The following is a 20762-nucleotide window of genomic DNA, read 5'->3' as shown; positions in this document are numbered from 1 at the left end:
AGTCTTAGAGGTTCGTCTATAAACGTCATGTTGCACTCCAGTGCATGCGCAAATGAAGAGGATCCCATTGAAAAAGATGGTAGAATTGGTGAGAGACAGCTTCAGGCAGTAAAGCTCACCTTTCCTTGTGCCCCGCGTCCACTGCTCCCCAAGGGACAAAGTTACCTCTGGGGGGCGTTTGCTAAATATTCCTAGACTTCAGAAGGTGAGAAAGCATCTTTAAGCCCTGCATACCACAATATGTAAGGGCAAGGGAGAACTGTCTGTGCAGTAGTATTTATTCTGCCTGCTAAATCGAACCCGGTATTACAAAACCATCACTTTCTTTACCAACAATTTACGCTTTACTCAATAGAATATAAGCTTGTTTGAGCACGGTCCTTGTTAACCTTTGGTTCCTGTCAGCATATGTATTAGTTTGTCTCATTTGCTGTCAAATCCCTTTTATAAAATTGTAAGGAACTGTGAGATACGTAAATGTCAATAATAATATTAATATAAATAAGCCAGTAAGTGTCTATTTATGACACATTATGAGGCAAGCGCAGGGTTTAATCGATAGATAAACATTTTAAAATGATTTAATCAGTAATTAGTTGTATTGGTTTGTAGATGAAATAAGCATAAAGTAACACTCCACGCCCAGATAAAAATAAAAATTATATAAAAAATTCATTCACTGTTTACTATATATACACTAATTAAAACATGCATTTAATTAAATATCTAAAAACAGCTTGCAAAAGCTGCTGATCTCTTGTCTGCAGCCTTTGCAATCCATCCCCTTCTTCCCCACTCCACACTTTCTGTGACTCCAATCACAGATTTCCAAATGCAGCTCATTGAGGAGTCTTTGCAAGGCAGGGGCTCTGAGCAATTGTTGCATTTTGAGTTAATTTCCCCTGAGCTAAACTTCCAGGAACTAACTGGACCTGTTGCCTAAATGACAGCCAGGATTGTATAACAAAGCTAGCTAATTTATAAAAAGTGGAATTGGGGGCACACCCAGAAAATGCATTTCTAAGCAGTGGTTCTGCTGTAAAGACCAAAATATAATTCGGGAGCAGCGCACACATACAATTTTTTTTTTTTTTTTAAATACACTCTTACAGTGCTGTATTTAGCAGGAGGCTAACAAGTAATTTGCCTTGGCCATATAAAGGGGGGTGGCAAAAAAGCCTCCCCTAAGCACTCTGGCAGATGCCTTGTTAGCCTTGTTGGCCACCTTAGGGCCGCCATACGTATTTCAGGCGGGCAGCGAGGGAGCTTTGATCTCTGCTCTTCTTGCTCTCCTCTCTCACACGCCCTGTAATGCAGGGAGCAGGAATATGATGTCACTACGTACCCAGCGCAAGGGAGCACAGCAAGAAGATCAGAGCTCTTTTGCTGCCTCCACTGACCGCGCCCAACAGCCCAGACTAGGCCAGCAGCCCAAGCCTGCCCCGCAGCCACGATGGACCTCAGGGACATCAGCCAAAGTGGACCCATGTAAAATAATCCAGTCCAGCTCTTCCAAAGGTAGGTAATTAAAATGTAAAAAAAAATTGTCAGTGAGAAAATGTGCGTGTGTCAGTATCAAGATATGTCAGTGAATGTGTGTCTGTCAGTGTTTGTGTGTGTCTGAATGCTTGTGTGTGTCTATTAGAGTGTGTCAAGTCAGTGAGTGTGTGTATATGTCAGTGTGTGTCTGTCAGTGAGTGTATGTCAGTTTATGTGTATCTGAGAGTGTTTACCTCTCAATGAATGGGTTTGTCAGTGGGTGTCTGTCAGTCAGTGTGTGATGGTTAAACAATGTGTGTGCCAATGACTTTGTATCTGTCAGCGAGTGTATGTCTGTGCATGCATCAGTGAGGGAGTGTGTCTATCACTCAAAGTGTGTGTTGGTTTTAAACAGGAACAGGTGTGGTCTTGACAGCAGGGGGTGGGGCAAATTTAGATTTGGGGGGGTGCCCGAGTTTCATCAGTTTTCACCAAAGGTGACGGAGCTGCACCATATGGCCCTATTGTGTGAAGGCCCACTACTATGTCACAGTACCCCAATATCAGACTCAAATGGGGACTGGTCACAGTTTTGGTCACGTTCACTGTATGCCACCTTCGCTCTTTATTTTAATGAAGACCTTTTTGGAAGGCCAAACCATTACTCATCTGTGATGGATAAAAACATGTTCAAATAGACATGCAGTGTGCTGAACCATGTTTGAGATGATCTTCCTGAACAAATCTGAGGATAACCTCAAATAAGTGTTGCAAATAATTACAAATAACTTCAGACTAGGGCTGAATGGGAAAAAATTTTTGGCCTGGGCGTTTTTTTAATCACAGTGGCCCAGTAAAGGGGGGGGGGAGGAGTTTTGACATCACCGCAAGCAATTTAATGACACACTTGCACTCTGTTTGCTTGTGACTTGCCTCTGGTGTCTCCATTTGTCAGATACCAGAAGACAAAAGGGCCAAGAAAGGGTATTGTGCATGTGTTTAGAGGCTGCTTGTGGAATTGCTTGTGTGTTGAGTGAGTTGATTGTGGTGTTTTATGTAAATAGGTCGGTTTTAGTTGTGGCCACGCTCTGAGCGTGCGTGGGGGGAAACATTCCTGGCATAGCTATAGGCTAGAGCCCCCAGGTCATCCAATCTCCTCTCCGGATTTAAGTGCCAGTGGGTAGGTGAGGGAGATCTTTGATCTCCCCACTGCTCCGTCATGGCATTGGATAGCGCCAGTCCTGCGTAGACCGCCAGGGGAAATCCTCTGAACTCCCCTGCCGGCATCAGCTCATAGTCATTGAGGCCCACCAGGCATTTGCCCGGTTTGCCTAATATCTAGTCTAGGCCTGCTTCAGACCAAACATATATTAGCACAACTATTTGTCCTTTTTTAAGCAGCAGAACAACTTTTCACAATTAAACAAAACCACAAACCTTTTGAAAAATTGTTTATTAACTGTTTACAGGGGCGGACTGACCGGTCGGGCACTTTGGACATGGTCCAAGGGCCCGGCCGGGAGGGGGGCCCGCCATCAGGGGGCCCGCCTGCCCCTTTAAATGCTGCAGCCGCCTGAGCGCTCTCTTAAGAGCGCTCAGGCGGCTGCAGCTTCTCACCTCCCCTCCTCTGTAGCGTGGCCGAGCTGCTGTGCGGTCCGGTGCCCGGCCGGAGTGATAGGAAGGTGCTCAGTGTGCACCTTCCTGTCAGTCCGGCCGGGTACAGGAAACAGAAACTCCAGTTTCGCGCGGAACAGGAGTTTCTGTTTCCTGTACCCGGCCGGACTGACAGGAAGGTGCACACTCAGTGTGCACCTTCCTATCACTCCGGCCGGGCACCGCGGACCGGACAGCAGCTCGACCACGCTACAGAGGAGGGGTGGGTAAGAAAAGAGAGGGAGGGGGTGGGGGGGGGGAAATGAACAGAGAGGGAGGGGGTGGGGGGGAAATGAACAGAGAGGGAGGGGGTGGGGCAAATGAACAGAGAGGGAGGGGGTGGGGGGGAATGAACAGAGAGGGGGGAATGAACAGAGAGGGGGGAATGAACAGAGAGGGGGGAATGAACAGAGAGGGGGGGAATGAACAGAGAGGGGGGATGAACAGGGGGGGGAATGAACAGAGAGGGGGGATGAACAGAGAGGGGGGGATGAACAGAGAGGGGGGATGAACAGAGGGGGGATGAACAGAGGGGGGGATGAACAGAGAGGGGGGAATGAACAGGGAGGGGGGAATAAACAGGGAGGGGGGAATAAACAGGGAGGGGGAATGAACAGGGAGGGGGGGAAATGAACAGGGAGGCGGGGAAATGAACAGGGAGGGGGGAAATGAACAGAGAGGGGGGGAATGAACAGAGAGGGGGGAATGAACAGAGAGGGAGGGGAGGGGGGTAAGAAGAAAGAGGGAGGGGGTAAGAAGAGAGAGGGAGGGGGGTTAAGAAGAGGGAGGGGGTAAGAAGAGAGAGGATGAGGGGGGAGAAGAGAAAGGGAGGGGGGTAAGAAGAGAAAGGGAGGGGGTTAAGAAGAGAAAGGGAGGGGGTAAGAAGAGAAAGGGAGGGGGGTAAGAAGAGAGAGGAAGGGGGGCAAGAAGAGAGAGGGAGGGGGTAGGAAGAGAGAGGGAGGGGCGTAAGAAGAGAGAGGGGGGTTAGGAGAAGAGAGGGGGGGGTAAGAAGAGAGAGGAAGGGGGGGTAAGAAGAGAGGGAGGGGGTAAGAAGAGGGGGGACGGGGGTAAGAAGAGGGGGAGGGGAGTAAGAAGAGGGAGGAGTAAGAAGAGGGAGGAGTAAGAAGAGGTGGGAGTAAGAAGAGGGGGAGGGGGGAGTAAGAAGAGGGGGAGAGTAAGAAGGGGGGTAAGAAGAGAGTGAGGGGGGAGTAAGAAGAGGGGGAGGGGGGAGTAAGAGGAGGGCAATTGCCCCCTCCCCTGTCCGCAGGCACCGTGCGGGCAGCCGGCAGGGGAGGGAGGAAGAGAGGACCCGGGAGCTCAGCCTGCAGCTCCTCTGGGTCCTTCTTGCACGAGCACAGATCGTTGCCGCGGTTACCACGGCAACGTTACGGCTCTTGCGAGAGTAAACTCTAGCCCTGGAGCTACGGGCTAGAGTTCACTCTCAACACTGTGACCACCAGGGATTCCTGGTGGTCGCAGTGGTGAGAGTGAACTCTAGCCCCATAAACACACTGCCCCCACACACCATACACATTCACACACTGCCCACCATACACCCACACACACCATACACATTTACACACATTGCCACACACACACACATACACTGCCCACCCATACACACACAGCCCCCCATACTAACATTGCCACACACATACACAGCCCCCTCATACACACATTGCCCCACACACCCTACACATTCACACACTACACCCCCTCACACACACTGAACCTTTCACACACACTGCACCCCTTAAACATTGCACCACTGCTCCTATACCCTACTACAGCCTCATATCCCAGCAGACCCCAGGTAAGTTGTCAAACTGTTCTTAAACGGTTTGACTACTTACTCTGAAAGGGGGGTCCGGCCCTCCTGGCACCATAACGACTACACAGAGCAGTAGTGGTTATTGTGCATGGATTATTTCTTTAAATAATCTACAAGTGCCCGAGTAGCCAGCAAGCCAGCCAGCCCACAGGCCGGCCAGCCAGCCCACAGGCCGGCCAGCCAGCCCACAGGCCACCAGTTAGGCTTACAGCCAGCAAGCCCGCAGCCTGCCAACCGCAGCCAGCAAGCCACAGCCAGCAAGCCAACAGCCTGCCAGCAAGCCAAAAGCCTGCCAGCCACAGCCAGCAAGCCCACAGCCTGCCGGCAGTAGCCAGCAAGCCCACAGCCTGCCGGCAGTAGCCAGCAAGCCCACAGCCTGCCAGCAAGCCCACAGCCTGCCAGCAAGCCCACAGCCTGCCAGCCGCAGCCAGTAAGCCCACAGCCTTCCAGCAAGCCCACAGACTGCCAGCCAGCAACAGTAATTAAGGTAAGAGGAGCTAACTTGGCCTAGGTATCAGCGAGCTATGTTGTGTTGCTATATTGTGAATAGGAACCAGAGTGTTGGAGAGACCCCCCTCCAGGCCCCATTAGACTCTATTGTAGTCTCTAATGGGACCTGGAGGAAATTCTTTCTAACACACTCTCTAAAGGACACTGAGATAGCCTCTGCTAGAATGCTCCCCCCCCCCCCCTCCATGGCCCATTAGCCCTCAAATGTAGTCTCTACTGGGGCCTGGAGGCGACTGTTTCCAGCAGGGACACTGAGATGGCCTCTGTTAGAAAGACCCCCTTCCAAGCCTATTAGACTCCATTGTGGTCTCTAATAGGGCCTTGAGGGGATTCTTTCTAACACACTCTCTAAAGGACACTGAGGTAGCCTCTGCTAGAAAGACCCCCCTCCATGGCCCATTAGCCCTCAATTGTAGTCTCTACTGGGGCCTCGAAGGGATTATTGCACTTTTGTTCCTTGTGTCTAAAGATTGTGAAGGGTGTGGCTGGAGGCGGGACATGGGTGAACCCTGAGGGTTCTCAGTCCGCCCCTGACCGTTTATTAATATTTTATTATTCTCAGCGGATACTGGTCCACCCATGCTTCTCCTCCAGTAAGATTGCAGCAGCCACAATATTAGTATAATTGTCGTGTACAACGGAAATTAATTTATCGAAAGGGGGGGACTTCAAACTTTCCAGCTACCTCCTCCAACCATTCTGCAATGTACGTTGTTGCATGTCTGTTTTCCAGTTGCATGGCAGTGAAACAGACAGATATTATCTTCCATTGATTAATTGTCAGGCCATCTAATCAATAATGGGATTTGTTACAGGTTTTCATAATTGATTATTAATAATTTTATTGATTAGTTGTTGCAGCTCTAGTGATTTTGGTTTCTTATATGGCTCTTTCATTTTGAAAAGAGACATTTTATATATACGTTTTACAGCAATCGCAATGGAAACCAATGGAATGTTACATCTTTTTATCTTTTCAGTAAAATTGATCTGGATATGTAATTCCCATTATTGTAACCTGGTCTATACTAGCATATATTGTTGCTGAAATGTAATAAACATCAACGCCCACTACTAAGGTTGGATAAAAGATGGAATGACTGCTAGTTGTTATGTTTATTACAGATCAAGGTTCATCATGAATTGATGTGTAAGAATGAAATATATTCAACTGGCTAGTAAAACTGGGGTAATTAACCTTTGTCATGTGTTCACAGAAACACTCCCGCATGGCTTGTGTTTATATAAATGTACACTCTGTGTAGAGGTGACTAGTAAAGTGCAAAAATAATGATTCGCTTAAAGGGACACTATAGTCACTAGAACTACTACAGCTTAATATAGTTGTTATGGTGTCTATACTATGTCCCTGCAGGCATCTTCAGTTTATATTGCTGCCCGGGAACATCTCCAGTGGCCAATCCTCAGACGGCCACTGGAGGTGCTTCCTGGGGCAGTGCTGCATTGAGACACTGAACTTTATCCATAGAGATGCATTGATTCAATGAATCTCTATGAGAAGATGCTAATTGACCACGGTGGTGTTTGGATCCACTCCCAGGCCCGCCTCCTTAACGTTCTCAGCCAATCCAATGCTTTCCTATGGAACTGGGAAATCATTGGATTGGCTGAGATTATCACTGCTGTTAATGTCAGTTAAGGAGGCGGTTCGGGGGCTGAGCCAGTGCAAGCAAATAGATGTTTGTATATTTAGGGGAAGAAGGGGGGTCAGGAGGGCTAGATAGTGTTTATAACACTGTAGGGTCAGGAATACATGTTTGTGTTCCTGACCATATAGTGTTCCTTTAATGTGGTTTTCATTGTGTCCTACTGATCCCCAGCCTCTTTTTCTAGCATTACTGTCCTCATTGTTAGTGGTAATGGCATGGCATACCATGAACAACCCCCCCTATGCAGTATCAGATTACACATTAAATAAATAATATGTTCCTATTTCTAAATGTCTCTCTGTTTTGCAGAGTTGTTTTTTTCTGGATTTGAGCCATGCTCTCTGACATCCACCTTGGCCACTTTCCCCGTTTCTCCACAATGCAAAGTTTTACTCTTTAACCCCTTAGTGACCAGACCGTTTTTCTTACCGTTTAAGACCAGGGCTGTTTTTACATTTCTGCAGTGTTTGTGTTTAGCTGTAATTTTCCTCTTACTCATTTACTCTACCCACACATATTATATACCATGTTTCTCACCATTAAATGGTCTTTCCAAAGATACCATTATTTTCATCATATAATTTACTATTAAAAAAATGAATAAAATCTGATGAAAAATTAAAAAAAAAAACACTTTGACCCCCAAAATCTGTTACGCATCTACAACCGTCGAAAAACACCCATGCTAAATAGTTTCTAAATTTTGTCCTGAGTTTAGAAATACCCAATGTTAACACATTCTTAGCTTTTTCTGGAGAGTTATAGGGCTATAAGTACAAGCAGCACTTTGCTATTTCCAAACCATTTTTTTTTTTCAAAACTAACACAAGTTACATTGTAACACTAATATCTGTCAGGAATCCCTGAATAACCCTCCACATTTATATATTTTCTAAAAGACTACAACCTAAGGTATTAAACTTGGCAACCATTTTACCACCAATCTATGCCAAATTCAAAATTGGTGGTAAAATTGTTGCATGGTGATTTTTTTGACACACATAGCAATTTAAGAATACATGTACTGAGAACTTTAAAGGGTTACTGCCATCTCCTGAGTACAGTGGTACTATCCATGGATAGGGACATTTTTGAAACCGGCCATATATTTATGAAAAGTAGACAACCCAGGGTATTCAATATGATGTATGTCCAGTCTTTTTTAGTAGCTACTTTTTTTTAATTTTTTTTTTAAATTAATTAATTATTTTTTTTAATTCTTCACTGAGTGCCTCAACCCCTCGAAGCACTCAGCACAGGCTGATGGCTACCGATGCTCTGCCTCGCTGCCAGGCGCCACGTGAAGCAACCCAGAAGTTCCTGGCGGTATCTTCTTATTTTCCTTTTTTTCATTTGCTACGTGTGACGGAAGTCACAATCACTAGGAGCATTAGACGGACATTTCATGTAGGTCCCTCGGATGACTCTTATGTATAAGTCACCCTGTGTCCATTATAGGGGCAGGGTGTGTATTATTGTAATTTGTTAAGCGTTTTGTGTGTTGTCCTCTCTTGCTGATGCTCTCTACCAACTAGGTGGATTTGGTTACGTGGAAAGGGAAGCTTTTGGCTCGGGGAACAGCATTCTATTCTGGTTTTCTCTGGCCGAAATCCACACAGCCATCTTCTTCTACTGCAAAATACTAGAGTCTACCCGCTTACCCGATCGCCGCAACCCAGACAGTCCCCCATGGGCAAATTAGGACGCCACCGCCACGGGCCATGTAATTGCTCTGAAAGAGCGAAGTATCCTCTACTTTTTTATCCAAATGTTGTTGGCACTTAATAGTTTTCAATCTAGGTTGGGTCACACAAACGTCAACTTCAAATATACCGGTAGGTTTGAAGAAGAATTTATCATATTTTTAAACACAAATAAAATAAATTACATCAATTCTATGGGAGTAATTGCTGCAAGAAACAAGCATTTGTAAGACTGCAAGCTTTCATCGTCTTATATCCATTTTATCTGAAATTTCCATGTTACTTTGTACTGGAAAGTTTTTAACTTTTTTTTTCCCTGTTACAAACTCTCTTAGTCATGCACGTATCATTGCTTCAGGAAAAAACATATCCATATCACTACTTTAACAAAATAATTAGTCTTGCATATTGTTTTTCTTATCATAATTGCAAAGCAAATGGTTTAGATACAAGGCATTTAATCAATATCCTATAGAATAGCATTTTAACAGGAAGGCTATTTATTTTGTCCATTCATGAGTTAGGAATCACGCCATTTGGTGAGTTCAACCCTTCATTCTAGTGTGACATGCGGATTATTGTGCAAGATAATTTCGAATTGGTTCTTTGATTGGAACTTTGCAAAGCATCATGGTTCTAAGTGGCTTTGAGTTCACTAAATCCTGGCACTGCACCCTTAGGGTGTACTAAGCTACAAATTACCTTATGATATGCTAACTGCTCCTGTGTGCTAATTGTGGAAGTTGGTAACACTGCATAGCTGTGCCTCCAAGTGGGTAGGCAATCTTTATTAAATAATTAAAAAAAATTAAATGAAAAAGGGAATTGAAAATAGACTACTGTGCTTTTTCACACTTTCGAAGGAGAAGATCATGGGGAACACAGTATATTTCTGGTTTTACTGAGAAAACAAAAATAACCTAAATTCTATGAAATTTCTACATACATGTACAATTTCAAAGAAACATTTTCTTTCTTTCTTTTTTTTTTATAATTAATATTTTTATTTGTGCATAATGATAATGACATACATGATCAGGGTGCCCCGATAGCAATCCTCAAGCTTATTTTCAGGCTTAGCAATAGGAGCATTAAGAAAATCGGCACATTTTTAGTTTTTTGTATAATAGCAATCAACAGGTAAATAACAGATTAGTAGCAGATTAATAGCCTCAGACAAGTGAGCAGGGTATATTGCATGTCATTGTTGCCCTGGGCAATGGGTTAGTGTTGATTAATAGAGAAATGAAGAAGCTAGTATTAAACCATAAACAAGGAAAAGCATATTGGAGACATGAAAAGTATAAGACAACATGTCTCTGGCGAATGGCTGATGCAGAGGGATTTTTAACTCAGCTTCTTTGCTCTTGTTTCAGAAGGCTTATGTGACAGTCCCCCCTCTGAGTTAACCAACTCCCATCCTTAGCAAAATGGCGATATTATCCGTCAGGCATTCTTCGCCTGCACGGGGACCTCTCCAGCCCCAAGCCTGTTCAAGGGCCGGCATCCTTGTACCACAGACCTGGTTTCTGCAACAGGCCAAGTCTATTCCCTGCAGGGATTAGTCGGAAAGTCGAGGTGTCGTACGCCGCGTGTCGCGGGCAATATAGTGACCTTGTGGGTGATGCGGGGTATGTATGCCCCTTGTGGCTCTCAGCCTGGGAAGGCGATCGGTAGGTCTCGTGTGTGTAGTCGCTGGAGTGCCGCCTTGGGTAGGTCCCTTCACAGGCAGCCGCTTGGATCTCCCAGCTCCTTTGCTCTTGCTTGCCTCGGTGGCTTGTAATCTGAGCCAGAACCGTTGAAATATGGCGTCCAGCCTCCTCAGGGAATCTGCCATGTGGTTGCGGGTGATCGCCTAAGAACTAAGAACAGTTTGACAACTTACCTGGGGTCTGCTGGGATATGAGGCTGTAGTAGGGTATAGGAGCAGTGGTGCAATGTGTAAGGGGTGCAGTGTGTGTGTGAAAGGTTCAGTGTGTGTGAGGGGGTGTAGTGTGTGAATGTGTAGGGTGTGTGGGGCAATGTGTGTATGAGGGGGCTGTGTATGTGTGTGGCAATGTTAGTATGGGGGGCTGTGTGTGTATGGGTGGACAGTGTATGTGTGTGTGTGTGGCAATGTGTGTAAATGTGTATGGTGTGTGTGGGTGTATGGTGGTGTCAGGATCGGGACAGGGATCCAACACGCAGAGTACAAACAGGTACAGGATACGTATACCGGACCTTAGAATGGCCGGACTAACGTACGGAGAATATAGAGAATGGTCAGAGACAAGCCGAGGTCGAGGGAACGAGAAGACAGGTAAGCGAGGAACAGGCCGGGTCAAGGATAACAGAGGTAAACAGAGTAAGTCAAACAAGCCGGGTCGGAACCAAAGGGATAACTAAAAATACCAGAGCACTGTGTGACTAGGCAGGCTAGAACCACGACAGGGCAATGAGCAAATGAGAGAAGCACTGTTAAATACCCTGGCTCAGAAGGGTAGACACGCCTCCGACGAGTCCTGATTAGTCTCCAAACAATTGAGTGACAGGTCGTTCCGGGTTGGCGTTTATGTGACCGGGTGGACCGCGAGGAACAGGGGAAACAGATCGTCCGGATGGATAGACGTCTAAGTCTCTACCTCTCCCAGAGGTAGAGACTTCAGGTACCCTGACAGTACCCCCCCTCTCAGAAACGCCCACCGGGCGGAATGAACCGGGACGAGATGGGAAGCGGAAGTGAAACGCCCTGCGGAGACGAGGAGCATGAACATCCTCTTGAGGCACCCAACTCCTCTCCTCAGGACCATATCCCTTCCAATCGACCAGATATTGTACTCTCCCCCGGGAGATTCGAGAATCGACGATAGCGTTAACCTCATACTCCTCCTGACCCTCCACCTGAACAGGGCGAGGGGAGGAGACCGTGGAGGAAAATCTGTTACAGACTAGTGGTTTCAGCAATGAAACATGAAATGAGTTAGGGATGCGTAAGGCAGATGGAAGAGCTAGACGATACGCAACTGGGTTAATTCGAGTCAGCACCCTGTAAGGTCCAATATAACGAGGAGCGAACTTCATGGAAGGCACTTTTAAACGAAGGTTTCTTGTACTCAACCATACTCTATCACCTGGAACAAACACCGGAGCCGCCCTTCTACGTTTATCAGCGTGTTTCTTAACCAGCATAGAATTGTGCAGAAGAATTTGTCGAGTCTGATCCCACAACTTCCTCAAATTGGCAACATGAACATCAACCGACGGTAACCCTTGGGAAGGAGAAGCCGAGGGAAGCATAGATGGATGAAAGCCATAATTCATGAAGAAGGGGCTTGAATGAGTAGAATCACAAACGAGATTGTTGTGTGCAAACTCCGCCCAAGGAATCAAACCAACCCAATCGTCCAGGTGTTCAGAAACAAAACAACATAAATATTGTTCAGTCTTTTGGTTGGTGCGTTCAGCAGCTCCGTTAGACTGAGGATGATAGGCAGAAGAGAAATTCAATTTGATACCCAGTTGAGAGCAGAAGGACCTCCAAAAACGGGAAACAAATTGGGAACCTCTGTCAGACACAATTTGGGAGGGTATCCCATGTAAACGAAAAATCTCCCTTGCGAATATCTCTGCCAATTCGGGGGAAGATGGGAGTTTAGGCAGAGGAACGAAGTGAGCCATCTTGGTGAATCTGTCAACCACGGTGAGGATAACAGTCTGTTTTTTAGAGATAGGTAAATCGACAATGAAGTCCATAGCTAAACAGGACCATGGCTTCTCTGGAACCTCTAAGGGATGCAGAAACCCACATGGGAGCGTATGAGGTTGCTTAGTCTTAGTACAAACCTCACACGTACCGATGAAATCCTTAACATCCTTACGTAAAGCAGGCCACCAGAAATCTTTGGAGATTAAAGCATACGTCTTGCGAATGCCAGGATGCCCAGCTACCTTGCTGTTGTGGAAACATCGTAACACTTCCAGTTGGAGAGCAGGAGGAACGAAGTGTCTATCCCCAGGAGTCTGTTTGTTGAGCTAGATGTTGTAACTTCATGATCTCAGCAAGCAACGGAGAATGAATCCTGAGATTCGTGTTAGCGATGATATTACATTTGGGAACTATCGAGGAAAGAACTGGCTCAGCTATAGTGGACGGTTCATATTGGCGAGATAAAGCATCGGCTTTAGAGTTCTTAGAACCAGGTCTATAAGTAAGCACATAATTGAAGTGAGTCAGGAATAAGGACCAACGAGCTTGCCTGGCGGATAGGCGCTTAGCCTCCCCAATATAGGACAAGTTCTTGTGGTCCGTTAGAATCGTAACAGGATGTAAGGTCCCTTCTAATAAATGTCTCCACTCCTTTAGAGCCATAATGACCGCTAACAGTTCCCTGTCACCGATGTCATATCTGCTTTCAGGGCCAGATAGTTTCTTAGAGAAAAAACCACAAGGGTGTAACGGTTTGTCCACCCCTAACCTTTGTGACAGAACAGCACCTACTCCCGTCTTAGAGGTATCGACCTCGAGTAGGAACGGCAGAGTCGTATCAGGATGGACTAAAATTGGGGCAGAAGCAAAAAGTTCCTTGAGAGTCTTGAAAGCAACAAGGGCCTTAGTAGACCAGGTCTTAGTATCAGCCCCTTGTTTGGTCATATTGGTAATAGGCGCAATAATAGAAGAGTATCCCTTAATAAAGCGCCTATAATAATTAGAGAAACCAATAAACCTCTGAATCGCCTTGAGTCCCTTAGGCAATGGCCAATCTAAAATAGATTGGAGTTTGTCAGGATCCATCTTAAAGCCTTCCCCAGAAATCACGTAACCAAGGAAGTCTATCTGAGACTGGTCAAAACTGCATTTCTCCAATTTACAGTATAAGCCATGTTGCAGAAGTTTGTGCAATACCTTTCTGACTTGTCTGTGGTGGGTCTCAATGTCCCTAGAGTGTATAAGTATGTCATCCAGGTATACAATAACACAATCATGTTGAAACTCCCTAAGAACTTCATTAATCAAATCCTGAAATACTGCCGGAGCATTACAAAGACCAAATGGCATAACCGTGTATTCATAGTGACCATAACGGGTATTGAACGCTGTCATCCACTCGTGTCCATGCTGGATTCTCACCAAGTTATACGCCCCTCTGAGATCTAACTTGGTGAAAATTTTAGAGCCCTTTAAACGATCAAACAGCTCGGTAATCAAAGGAATCGGATAGGCATTTCTGATGGTTATCTTATTCAAACCTCGGTAATCAATACAAGGTCTCAGAGTACCATCTTTCTTTTTAACAAAAAAAAAAACCAGCCCCGGCGGGAGAAGAGGATCTCCTAATGAATCCTTTTTCTAGATTCTCACGAATATATTCCTCTAGAACTGAGTTCTCTTGAGTGGATAGAGGATATACATTGCCCCTCGGAGGCATAGTACCAGGTAGAAGCTTAATTTTACAATCAAATGACCTGTGTGGAGGTAAGGTATCAGCATTCTTCTTGTCGAATACTGCTTTTAAGTCCTGGTAGAGGGACGGTATCTGTCTCTCTGTAGACTGAGTGGAAGTACCTGGTGTGTTTATTACAACCAATGGAGAAACCCTGCGTAAACACCTCTCCTGGCAGCCCTGACCCCATGAAAGTATCTCCCCTAACTCCCAATCGATAATAGGGTTATGTCTTTTTAACCAAGGGTACCCCAGGACTATGGGGACAGAAGGGGACGAAATGAGCATAAGTGATAACTTTTCCTCGTGTAAGATACCAACAGTTAAGTTAACGGGTATGGTTTCACGGAAGATAACAGGCTCAAGTAAAGGTCTACCATCTATGGCCTCAACGGCCAAGGGTGTATCCCTTAACTGGGATGGGATAGTGTGTTTAGTAGCAAAGGCTTGGTCGATAAAATTCTCAGCAGCTCCGGAATCTATCAAAGCCATAGTCTTTAGTACTCCCTTCTCCCAAGTTAAAGAAACTGGTAGCAGAAGCCTGTGATCTTTATAATTATGAGTAGAGGACAAAATAGAAACACCCAAGGCCTGTCCTCTAGAGAAACTTAGGTGCGAGCGTTTCCCGAGCGATTAGGACAATTCAGGCGTAAGTGACCTCTGACTCCACAATACATGCATAATCCCTCTCTTCTCCTGTACTGTCTCTCTTCTTCTGAGAGGGGAGTATTGCCTATCTGCATAGGTTCAGGAAACAGTGAGGTAGTGGAATCAGGGCTTTGAAATGCGGGAGCTAATTTAAAGGAAGGTCTAAGGTTCCTCTCTCGAGTGTTTTGTCTCTCTCTTAAACGCTCATCAATACGAGAAATGAACGAAATTAAATCCTCCAAATTTTCAGGGAGTTCTCTAGTAGCAACCTCATCAAGGATTACGTCTGATAGCCCGTTCAAAAATACATCTATATAAGCCTGCTCATTCCACTTAACTTCTGACGCCAGAGACCTGAACTCTAGTGCATAATCCACAAGTGTTCGGTTCTCCTGTCTCAGGCGCAACAGTAATCTGGCTGCATTGACCTTTCTACCAGGGGGGTCAAAAGTTCTTCTAAAGGCAGCTACAAAGGCATTATAATTATATACTAACGGGTTATCGTTCTCCCATAGTGGGTTGGCCCATCGCAGAGCTTTCTCAATGAGTAAGGTGATAATAAATCCAACCTTTGCCCTATCTGTAGGATAGGAACGAGGTTGCAACTCAAAGTGGATACTAATCTGGTTTAAAAAACCACGACACTTCTCAGGTGAACCACCATAACGTACTTGTGGGGTAATGCGGGAGGAGGCACCTACAGTGGCTACCTCTAGGCCAGAACTTACAGGGGAGATAGAAGTAGTACGTGTCTCCTCTGGTGGATTATTGGCACGAGATAATAAGGCCTGTAGCGCTAGGGCCATTTGATCCATTCTGTGTTCCATGGCTTCGAACCTAGGATCAGAGAGACCAAGCTGACTGTTTGTACTTGCAGGATCCATTGGCCCTGTCGTAATGTCAGGATCAGGACAGGGATCCAACACGCAGAGTACAAACAGGTACAGGATACGTATACCGGACCTTAGAATGGCCGGACTAACGTACGGAGAATATAGAGAATGGTCAGAGACAAGCCGAGGTCGAGGGAACGAGAAGACAGGTAAGCGAGGAACAGGCCGGGTCAAGGATAACAGAGGTAAACAGAGTAAGTCAAACAAGCCGGGTCGGAACCAAAGGGATAACTGAAAATACCAGAGCACTGTGTGACTAGGCAGGCTAGAACCACGACAGGGCAATGAGCAAATGAGAGAAGCACTGTTAAATACCCTGGCTCAGAAGGGTAGACACGCCTCCGACGAGTCCTGATTAGTCTCCAAACAATTGAGTGACAGGTCGTTCCGGGTTGGCGTCATGACGTCGACTTCCGGACGTCATGCTACAAAAGGAAGTGACTCCCTCGCGGCCGGCGTTTATGTGACCGGGTGGACCGCGAGGAACAGGGGAAACGTCCGGATGGATAGACGTCTAAGTCTCTACCTCTCCCAGAGGTAGAGACTTCAGGTACCCTGACAGGTGGGCAGTGTGTGAATGTGTATGGTGTGTGGGGGCAATGTGTTTATGGGGCTAGAGTTCACTCTCACCACTGCGACCACCAGGAATCCCTGGTGGTCACAGTGTTGAGAGTGAACTCTAGCCCGTAGCTCCAGGGCTAGAGTTTACTTTCGCAAGAGCCGTAACGTTGCCGTGGTAACCGCGGCAACGATCTGTGCTCGTGCAAGAAGGACCCAGAGGAGCTGCAGGCTGAGCTCCCGGGTCCTCTCTTCCTCCCTCCCCTGCCGGCTGCCCGCACGGTGCCTGCGGACAGGGGAGGGGGCAATTGCCTTCCTCTTACTCCCCCCCTCCCCCTCTTCTTACTCCCCCCTCACTCTCTTCTTACCCCCTTCTTACTCCCCCCTCCCCCTCTTCATACTCCCCCCTCCCCCTCTTCTTACTCCCACCTCTTCTTACTCCTCCCTCTTCTTACTCCCCTCCCCCCTCTTCTTACCCCCTCCCCCTCTTCTTACCCCCTTCCTCTCTTCTTACCCCCTCCCTCTCTTCTCCAAACCCGCCTCTCTCTTCTTACGCCCCTCCCTCTCTTTTTCTACCCCCCTCCCTCTCTCTTCTTACCTCCCTCCCTCTCTCTTCTTACCCCCCTCCCTCTCTCTTCTTACCTCCCTCCCTCTCTCTTCTTACCCCCTCCCTCTCTCTTCTTACCCTCCCTCTTTCTTCTTACCCCCTCCCTCTTTCTTCTTACCCACCCCTCCCTATTTCTTCTTACCCACCCCCCTCCCTCTTTCTTCTTACCCCCTCCCCTCCCTCTCTGTTCATTTCCCCCCTCCCTCTCTGTTCATCCCCCTCCCTGTTATTTCTCCCCCTCCCTGTTCATCCCCCTCCCCTCTCTGTTCATTCCCCCCCTCTGTTCATTCCCCCCTCTCTGTTCATTCCCCCCCACCCCCCTCTCTGTTCATCCCCCCTCTCTGTTCAATCCCCTCCCTCTCTGTTCATGCCCCCCACCCCCTCCCTCTCTGTTCATTTCCCCCCCCCACCCCCTCCATTCATTTCCCCACCCCCACCCCCTCCGTTCATTTCCCCGCCCCTCACCCCCTCCGTTCATTTTCCCCCCCACCCCCTCCGTTCATTTCCCCCCCTCTCTGTTCATTCCCCTCCCTCTCTGTTCATGCCCCCCCACCCCCTCCCTCTCTGTTAATTTCCCCCCCCACCCCCTCCGTTCATTTCCCCACCCCCACCCCCTCCGTTCATTTCCCCACCCCTCACCCCCTCCGTTCATTTCCCCCCCCACCCCTCCGTTCATTTCCCCCCCACCCCCTCCCTCTCTGTTCTTACCCACCCCCTCCTCTGTAGCGTGGCCGAGCTGCTGTCCGGTCCGGTGCCCGGCCGGAGTGATAGGAAGGTGCACACTGAGTGTGCACCTTCCTGTCAGTCCGGCCAGGTACAGGAAACAGAAACTCCTGTTCCGCGCGGAACAGGAGTTTCTGTTTCCTGTACCCGGCCGGACTGACAGGAAGGTGCACACTCAGTGTGCACCTTCCTATCACTCCGGCCGGGCACCGCGGACCGGCGAGCGCTACAGAGGAGGGGAGGTGAGAAGCTGCAGCCGCCTGAGGCTCTTAAGAGAGCGCTCAGGCGGCTGCAGCCTTTAAAGGGGCGGGCGGGCCCCCTGATGGCGGGCCCCCCTCCCGGCCGGGCCCTCGGACCATGTCGGAAGTGCCCGACCGGTCAGTCCGCCCCTGGATGTAGTGAGTGTAGAAGAAAGGGAACACGCCACAGTGTTAGAGAGACCAAAGTCAGCATTACCTTAACTAATTTCATTTCAGCTAGTCCACACAAGTTTTGTTTCCCTCTTAAGTTTCCATACTTAAACAAGAGTATGTGAAGAGTAGTTGGGGTTGCCACCTTTCTTGGAAAAAAATACAGGCCTTACTAATTTGCATAACTAATTATGTATGTAAATCACAAGGAATGACATAAGAGAAAATTCTGTAAAATCACCAAAATACTACTGGGATACACCGTTAAGTGGATTATCCCTCCGTGCAACAGAACCGACATTTCACGTTAAAATCTATAACTTCTCCATCATTCACTCTATTTGCACGAATGGACGGTCGGTAGATAGCTGGGGTCTGGGGTTATATTTCGTGAGAATACCGCTCAGATCCCAGCTAAAACTACCGAACGCCACACGAAATAGACTTAGCCATCGAGTCCGGTTTAAACTACCGAACACCGATGGGGAACATTAATGTGATGCGGGCGGAACTCCCGAACGCTCTGGAAGTCCAGCGGTGTTCGTGTCGTCGAGTAGCCGTTTTCAGTTCCAGGCGCTCGACGACCAAACACCGCTGGAGAGACAAAGGATCCAAGATGGCCGACCGCTGCGTGGTCGGTAGTCGAACGACGGCCACCTAGGAGAGCCTTTAATTACCGATTGCAACATTGTTGCAGTCGGTTAATGAGCGCCACACGTCCCTTAATGTGTGGTCTATTAGGGGGGCCCGTATTCGTTTCACGAACAGCCCGTATAGGCGCGGTTCGTGAAACGAACTCCATGAATGCTAGTGGCTTACGGCTGCTAGCATACGAATTCCAATGGCACATAATATACATCCAAGTTACATACACAACACAGCAGAAAATACAGACAACCTTTTGGCATATAAAGTTCAGTGTCCTAGAAGTGGCTAGGTTTGCCACATTGCCCAGTGTCCCCATGTCACCCAGTGTCCCCCAGTGTCTGTGTCCCCATTCCTCTAAGTGTCCTCATGTCACTAGGGGACACTGAGAGACATGGGGAGACTGAGACACTAGGAAACTGGGAGACATGTGGACATTAGGAGAAATGGAAACACTGAGACACTAGGGACACTGGGAGACATGGGGACACTGAGAAATTAAAAAAACAGGGAGATATGGGCACACAGACACTAGGCACACTGGGAGACATGGGAACACAGAGACAATTGGGATACTGAGACACTGGGAGACATAGAGACACTGGGAGACATTGGGACAGTGGGACACCAGGGACACTGGCTGGGAGACATGGGGACACTGAGACACTTGGTGACATTGTGTCCCTAGTGTTTCAGAGTCCCAAGTGTCTCAGTGTCCCCATGTGTGTCTATTTCCCCATGTCTCCCAGTGTCCCCTAGTGTATCAGTGTTCCCAGGTCTCAGTGTCCACATGTCTCAGTGTCCCCATGTGTGTTTGTGTCCCCGTGTCTCCAAGTGTCCCCAAGTGTCTCCCTGTGTCCCCATGTCTCACAGTGTCCACATGTCTCCCTGCAGCTTTCACCCCATCCCTCACTTCCCTGAGCTGTAGGCTGTCTCTGCAGGCTGGGAGCTGCTGTCTGGACTCTCTGCACTGTGTAGCTGCTCCCCCGCGGATCAGTGAGTAGAGAGATGAAGGCATAGACATAGAACACATAGACGCTGCATTGTGTGCTGAGTGGCGAGGAATGCGGCCGCCATCTTGGACCGGTCGCCGCTCTATTGAAGCTATTGAAGAACCCTTATAAAGTCCATCTCACAAAAGGTAAGTGAAGGACTTGGGGAACTTATAGTCATTAATACCCCTACCCCTTAATACCCCTAGTCCTAGTCCTACCCCTTAATACCCCTACCCTGGTCATTAATACCCCTACAGTGTTAATACCCCTACCGCAGGTCATTAACACCCCTACCCCTACAGTGTTAATACCCCTATCCCATTTACTATGTGTATTAACACTGTGTGTGCTGGGTTAGGGGTATTAACACTGTAGGGGTAGGGGTATTAATGACATGGAGTAGGGGTATTAAGGGGTAGGACTAGGGGTAGGGGTATTAAGGACTATAAGTGCCCCAAGTCCTTCACTTACCTTTTGTGAGATGGACTTTCTAAGGGTTCTTCAATAGCTTCAGTAGAGTGGCGACCGGTCCAAGATGGCGGCCACATTCCTCACTGCTCAGCGCATAATTCCATAGACGTGCAACGTCTATGTGTTTTATGTCTATGGATGCAGGTATATGCTGTAACTTCCTATCCCTGCCTCTCTCCACACACACATCGACTCCTACTGACCAGTGCTGGTATAGCAGAGTAATCTTTGTTTATACTGAGAAAAATACCGGCATTTGTATTGCCGGTATTACTGTAATATTGGCACTGGCCAGGCAGCCTCAAATAAATACCGGCCAGGTGGCAACCCTAAGAGTAGTGTGTAAAAGAAAAAAAATATTTTTTTAAATCAATGGACCTATTTCATAGGCATTGGCTTGGAGCTGCAGCTCCACCACCCCTATGTTAATCCGGCTCTGACTCTGACCGATGCTTGCCATTGTTCATGGGGTCCAAATGCACTAATTAGACAGGGATCCCAAACACTTTGGGCCACATATTACCAGTGAGAACAATCGGGTTAAAA

The sequence above is a fragment of the Pelobates fuscus genome, chromosome 1 (genome assembly GCF_036172605.1).
Source record: "Pelobates fuscus isolate aPelFus1 chromosome 1, aPelFus1.pri, whole genome shotgun sequence".
Classification (NCBI taxonomy): Eukaryota; Metazoa; Chordata; class Amphibia; order Anura; family Pelobatidae; genus Pelobates; species Pelobates fuscus.
This window is presented reverse-complemented; position numbering follows the sequence as displayed.